Here is a 7,278-nt window from a genome sequence, read left to right on the forward strand (position 1 = left end):
ATGCCAAAACCCTGGTAAAGTTGTTCCATTAAAGCCTAAGAGAACAAAGATTTGTTTCTCAGACACTTAAATCAGGCAAATAAAAACAAATTTCCCTCCCCAACCTGAAGCACTTCATCAGTAGAAATAGCCTGATAAATAACTAGACAGTCTTTGAACTCAAGAGATTCCACAATATGCAATAATGGAAAGATTTACCTTCTTTAACTTCAAAGTTGGAGGGTTTTGGTCATTTTCATTTTATATCAAACTAGTGCTTTTCAGATGCAGTATCTTCACTCTGAGATAAGCAGTCTTCTTCACAATGTATTTTTAATATCCTCATGCTCAATTTTAAGACAAAGCAATTTTAATACTAGATGCACACCACATGCCCTTGCTGCAAACTGCTTTTCTTGACAAGTTACAAAGTAGTTCAAGGAGGTATGGTTAAGGCTGTATTACTGAACGGTGCTGGTAAATACTACACAGTTTTTTTGTCATGTTGCAACCTTTTGTTTCCAATTTATTTAGTGACTGCTGCTATGAAATCAGATAGCAAACAATGACAACATTATTAGGTTTGTTTTGAACTATGATTTAGTAGCAACTTAGGTTCCAATTTTAACCCCTTGGCAGCAAGATCCAAATTCCCTCATTTGCACATTAGCACCTAAGTGTCAAGGGGTTAAATAACCAGCACAAAAGATACTGCACTTCTGATTGTAGCATTTGGCAGAACTGAAAGGAAAGGAAGTTGTGCTACATGTTCAAGGGATTGTGGGCAACATAAAGATGATACCAAGAAAAGATAAAATGTCACATGAAGTCTTCATAGTCTTGTACATATCCTCCATCATAACCACCATAATCTGCCAGATCATCTTTCATGGTGGCTTTTAATCCCCCTCCAGGAACCACATCTTTCTTCTTCTTTTAGGCTTTGCTTTGCTTTTCTTGCTTCTGTTTTTCACTGCAAAGCACAGTCAGTGAATTGGTCATCTTTTTCAAGTCATCAGTTTCCAATGAAATACACACATCTCGAACTAAGACTTCCAAAAACCTGGCATAATGTAGTGATTTTTCATATTGTGTAATTTTATCTTTTAGTAACTTTCCAAACTCTGTAAAGTCATCTCTTGAAGATGGGTTCATAGCATCTATTCCAAAAACTGTATTATTAACACCAAAAGTTTCCTTTGCTAATTCGAGGTCTGACTCTTCCTGTAATTTCTTTAGCCGCAGTTTATCTGCTAATTGTTCTTCCGGTGTTAGCACTTTAGGTTCTTCAGGTTCTTCTAACCCATTTTTAATTTCTTCTTGCCTTTTTTTCTGTTGCCGTTCTCTTTTATCTTCTCTGCTATTTTTTTCTTTACTGAAATTTTTACCTCTGGTTTTACTTCTGCTTCCTCTTTTTTTTCATCATCATTGTCATCCCAGTTATCCTGGACGTCCTCGTCCTCGTCCTCGCCTTCCCAGCGGTCCCTGATGGTAGTGCCACTGCCCCCCACTTTCCGCACTGGGTCTTCCACAGAGAACGCGTCCACGTCCCAGGAGTCCGAGTCCCTTGCCACCACCGCCGCCGTCGCCGCCATCTCTAGCCGGATGTGTGCGTGTGTGAGGGGGAGAGCTATTGAGGAGCTAGCACGGCGGAGGTGAGTCACTGGGTTTGCTCTCATTGACCGGTGCGGAGCAGGATGGGACTGTGGCTGACTCGGCTATTTTGAATAATCCTGAAATGAGCATGGTAAGGCAGATATCTCTTCAAGGTACTGATTTCACTTCCTAGAATAGTGGTTCCCAGAGGTTTGGGGTGGGGAAAATGAAAAGATGTTGGTCAAAGTACGGAAGCTTTCAGTTATAAGATGAATAAGTTCTGGAGACTTAACGCATAGCACAGTGATTATAATTATTAGTAAGTATTATATACTTGAAATATGCTGAGAGAGTAGATCTTCAGTGTTTGCACCACACACACCCAGAGTAACTATGTAAGGTGATAGGTGCATTGATGAGGTTGGTTATGGTAATCATTTCAGAATGTGCATCAGAACATCACGTTGTAGATCTTGAATATATACAATATTTATTTGTCAATTATACCTCAATAAGTTGAAAAATGCTATCACCAAACACAGGTTATCTATCATTTAACTCTACAAAGGGAAAAATAGTATTTTTCATTAACTATGCCATGAAAATGTAAAATACAAAATACATGCCAACACATTGATATTATTTGTCTCCTGCAGAAGGCATGGGAGTGACATTCACATGCACCACATGAGGGGTAGCAGACAAGGAAGCCTGGGGCCTCTAACCCTAGCGCCTCTAACCCTGGGACACCAGCACTAACGTGCAGGAACTTACACAGGGAGGTGACCGTATTCTCACTCCCTGTTTATAATGCCCTGTCCTGCAACTTAAACCTCAGAGCACTTTGAGCAAACTTTAACACTGGAACACATCCTCTCCTTTTCAGGATTGGGTGGTGATTGCTTTCATTTAAACTCATTTCTGAAGCATTCTGATGTTCAGAAATTACTTCTAATTAATGGGCTATTTTATTTTCAGTTCCAGTTATGACATACCTATATCTAACACACACAGACACACATACGCACAAACCCAGTCCGTCATCTACATCCAGTTTCCTGATTAATCTTCCCTTATACACAGTGCGGACTGCTGGGGTTTCTGAAATGAACACCTGGAAATACACGGGATGAGAGCCACTAATGGGAGCTGAAAGGGTAGGAAGCTCTAATAATCAGAACTGAGGGAACAACACGTGGATTTCCAATCAAGGAGGTGAAGTTTGGAATCAATCATGCCTCCTTTGGCTGTATTCTATCTTACACAGTATTAGACTGTTTCATACCTGTGGTAACAGTCTCCCTTCTCCAGCACTTCATGTAACACCTGCATTCCCTTCAGTCTTAAATAATCACTTCATATTTTTCTACTTATGAGACCCTGACTTGGGAAAGACTAGGGCAGAGGGGTTTTATCAAATGTAATTTCTATGAATGTCCCCTTCCCCACTGGGGTTCTAACTTATAAACTCATGGAGTCCTGTTCATATACCCACCAGAAGAACTGTATTGGTGGGCCACTGTTTTTTATGTGGAAACTCTTTATCCTTCAAATGTGTTGGGGGAAGAAAACATAAGAAGAAGCATTAGTCTCATAAACATTAAACAATTATTTAATTGTCTGCTCACTAACACAAGTCACAGAGAAGGGCAAGAAAAATATGTTTGGTGGTGAGACACATAGAAAGGGTATATGTGGGTACAATTGAAGAAGTCTTTTTTCCCATTGGGTTGGTGGATGTATTTTACAAAAACGCTTACATCAGCAAAGAGGCAATAAGGCCTCTGATGACAAGGGGTAAATATGTGCCAATTGGTAGTGAGAATTTGAACAATATAACCTGTTTACGTCCTGCCATCTCCTTTTTCACAAGACAGGGCCACAGCAATGTGTGGGATGTGGGTTTTAAGTGTTCAGTCATAGAAAGCACTCATAAGTAATTTTCAGTTGGGTGGATGAGCTGATTGACGACTATGCTATTTGGAAAGAAGGCCAGCCATTTTACCTAGAAGCCCCAGGAGGGAATGGCCCATGTAGAGATCTATGGCAGCAAATCTTGGGATAAATGGACAAAGAAAGTGTGGTGTATATATACACAATGGTATGCTAGGAATCCTTCAGAAACGAGGACATTCTGTCAACTTCCCACAGCATGGATAAAATAGGACATTATGCTATGTGACATAAGCTAAACACAGAAAGACAAATACTCCATGTTCTCACTTATATGTATAATCTAAAATAGTCTAACTCATAGAAGCAAAGAGTAGAATGGTAGTTACCAAAGGCTGGTGGTTGGAGAAATAGGACCACAATAATCAAAGAGTACAAAGCATCTGTTAGACATGAGGAATAAGCTTGATTTATTAGATCAATTCCACAGTATGTCGAATATAACTAATGATTGAGTTCTGTAATTTTTAATATCATTAAGAGTAAATTTCTAATGTTCAAACAAAAATGTTAAATACTTGAGGTGATGGTTATATTAACTAGCTTAATGTAATGCAGAAAGGTAGAACCTGAAATCCAGAGAAAAAAGGTATTTCACTAGGTTTTTTTTTTTTTTTTTTTTTTTTCATTATACTTTAAGTTCTAGGGTACGGGTGCACAAAGTGCAGGTTCCTTACATATGTATACATGAGCCATGTTGGTGTGCTACACCCATGAACTCGTCATTTACATTACGTATATCTCCTAATGCTATCCCTCCCCCCTCCCCCCTCCCCACAATAGAACCCAGTGTGTGATGTTCCCCTTCCTGTGTCCAAGTGATCTCATTGTTCAATTCCCACCTATGAGTGAGAACATGCAGTATTTGGTTTTCTGTTCTTGCGATAGTTTGCTGAGAATGATGGTTTCCAGCTGCATCCATGTCCCTACAAAGGACACGGACTCATCCTTTTTTATGGCTGCATCGTATTCTATGGTGTATATGTGCCACATTTTCTTAATCTAGTCTGTCACTGATGGACATTTGGGTTGATTCCAAGTCTTTGTTATTGTGAATAGTGCCACAATAAACATACGTGTGCATGTGTCTTTATAGCAGCATGACCTATAATCCTTTGAGTATATCCCCAGTAATGGGATGGCTGGGTCGAATGGTATTTCCAGTTCTAGCTCCTTGAGGAATCGCCACACTGGTTTCCTCAATGGTTGAACTAGTTTACAGTCCCACCAACAGTGTAAAAGTGTTCCTCTTTCTCCACATCCTCTCCAGAACCTGTTGTTTCCTGACTTTTTAATGATTGCCATTCTAACTGGTGTGAGATGGTATCTCATTGGGGTTTTGATTTGCATTTCTCTGATGGCGAGTGATAATGAGCATTTTTCATGTGTCTGTTGGCTGTATGAATGTCTTCTTTTGAGAAATGTCTGTTCATATCCTTTGCCCACTTTTTGATGGGGTTGTTTGTTTTTTTCTTGTAAATTTGTTTGAGTTCCTTTTGGTTCTGGATATTAGCCCTTTGTCAGATCAGTAGATTGCAAAAATTTTCTCCCATTCTGTAGGTTGCCTGTTCACTCTGATGGTAGTTTCTTTTGCTGTGCAAAAGCTCTTTAGTTTAATTAGATCCCATTTGTCAATTTTGGCTTTTGTTGACATTGCTTTTGGTGTTTTAGACATGAAGTCCTTGCCCATGCCTATGTCCTGAATGGTATTACCTAGGTTTTCTTCCAGGGTTTTTACGGTTTTAGGTCTAACATTTAAGTCTCTAATACATCTTGAATTAATTTTCATATAAGGAGTAAGGAAAGGATCCAGTTTCAGCTTTCTACTTATGGCTAGCCAATTTTCCCAGCACCATTTATTAAATAGGGAATCCTTTCCCCATTTCTTGTTTTTGTCAGATTTGTCAAAGATCAGATGGCTATAGATGTGTGGTATTATTTCTGAGGGCTCTATTCTGTTCCATTGGTCAGTATCTCTGTTTTGGTACCAGTACCATGCTGTTTTGATTACTGTAGCCTTGTAGTATAATTTGAAGTCAGGTAGCATGATGACTCTAGTTTGTTCTTTTGGCTTAGGATTGTCTTGGCAATGCAGTGTCCTTTTTGGTTCCTTATGAACTTTAAAGCAGTTTTTTCCAATTCTGTGAAGAAAGTCATTGGTAGCTTGATGGGGATGGCATTGAATCTATAAATTACCTTGGGCAGTATGGCCATTTTCACAATATTGATTCTTCCTATCCATGAGCATGCTATGTTCTTCCATTTGTTTGTGTCCTCTTTTATTTCACGGAGCAGTGGTTTGTAGTTCTCCTTGAAGAGGTCCTTGACATCCCTTGTAAGTTGGATTCTTAGGTATTTTATTCTCTTTGAAGCTATTCTGAATGGGAGTTCATTCCTGATTTGGCTCTCTGTTTGTCTGTTACTGGTGTATAAGAATGCTTGTGATTTTTGCACATTGATTTTGTATCCTAAGACTTTGCTGAAGTTGCTTATCAGCTTAAGGAGATTTTGGGCTGAGACAATGGGATTTTCTAAATATACAATTATGTCATCTGCAAACAGGGACAATTTGACTTCTTCTTTTCCTAACTGAATACCCTTGATTTCTTTCTCTTGCCTGATTGCCCTAGCCAGAACTTCCAACACTATGTTGAATAGGAGTGGTGAGAGAGGGCATCCCTGTCTTGTGCCAGTTTTCAAAGGGAATGCTTCCAGGTTTTGCCCATTCGGTATGATATTGGCTGTGGGTTTGTCATAAATAGCTCTTATTATTTTGAGATACGTTCCATCAATACAGAATTTTTTTTTTTAAATTTTTTTTTTTTGAGGCAGAGTCTCGCTCTGTCACCCAGGCTGGAGTGCAGTGGCCGGATCTCGGCTCACTGCAAGCTCCGCTTCCCGGGTTCACGCCATTCTCCTGCCTCAGCCTCCCGAGTAGCTGGGACTACAGGCGCCCGCCACCTCGTCCGGCTAGTTTTTTGTCTTTTTTTAGTAGAGACGGGGTTTCACCGTGTTAGCCAGGATGGTCTCGATCTCCTGACCTCGTGATCCGCCCGTCTCGGCCTCCCAAAGTGCTGGGATTACAGGCTTGAGCCACCGCGCCCGGCCTTTTTTTTTTTTTTTTTTTTTTTTGAGATGGAGTCTCGCTCTGTCACCCAGGCTGGAGTGCAGCGGCCGGATCTAAGCTCACGGCAAGCTCTGCCTCCCGGGTTTATGCCATTCTCCTGCCTCAGCCTCCCGAGTAGCTGGGACTACATTAGCTGGGACTACAGGCGCCCGACACCTCGCCTGGCTAGTTTTTTTTTTTGGTATTTTTTAGTAGAGAAAGGGTTTCACCATGTTAACCAGGATGGTCTTGATCTCCTGACCTCGTGATCCGCCCATCTCAGCCTCCCAAAGTGCTGGGATTACAGGCTTGAGCCACCATGCCCGGCCTCGATACAGAATTTATTGAGAGTTTTTAGCATGAAGGGCTGTTGAATTTTGTCAAAGGCCTTTTCTGCATCTATTGAGATAATCATGTTGTTTTTGTCTTTGGTTCTGTTTATATGCCAGATTATGTTTATTGATTTGCATATGTTGAACCAGCCTTGCATCCCTGGGATGAAGCCCACTTGATCATGGTGGATAAGCTTTTTGATGTGCTGCTGGATTCGGTTTGCCAGTATTTTATTGAAGATTTTTGCATCGATGTTCATCAGGGATATTGGTCTAACATTCTCTTTTTTTTGTTTTGTCTCTGCCAGGCTT

General features: G+C 40.4%; 1 pseudogene across 1 annotated transcript; it reads right to left on the minus strand.

Moving 5' to 3' along the window:
• Positions 1 to 668: 668 nt before the first annotated feature.
• On the minus strand, positions 669 to 1,621 carry LOC104674185 (annotated as a pseudogene). The gene has a single exon (XR_749609.2). The product of XR_749609.2 is annotated as a eukaryotic translation initiation factor 3 subunit J-like (transcript).
• Positions 1,622 to 7,278: the final 5,657 nt, after the last annotated feature.

This window comes from Rhinopithecus roxellana, chromosome 7 (genome assembly GCF_007565055.1).
Source record: "Rhinopithecus roxellana isolate Shanxi Qingling chromosome 7, ASM756505v1, whole genome shotgun sequence".
Taxonomy (NCBI): Eukaryota; Metazoa; Chordata; class Mammalia; order Primates; family Cercopithecidae; genus Rhinopithecus; species Rhinopithecus roxellana.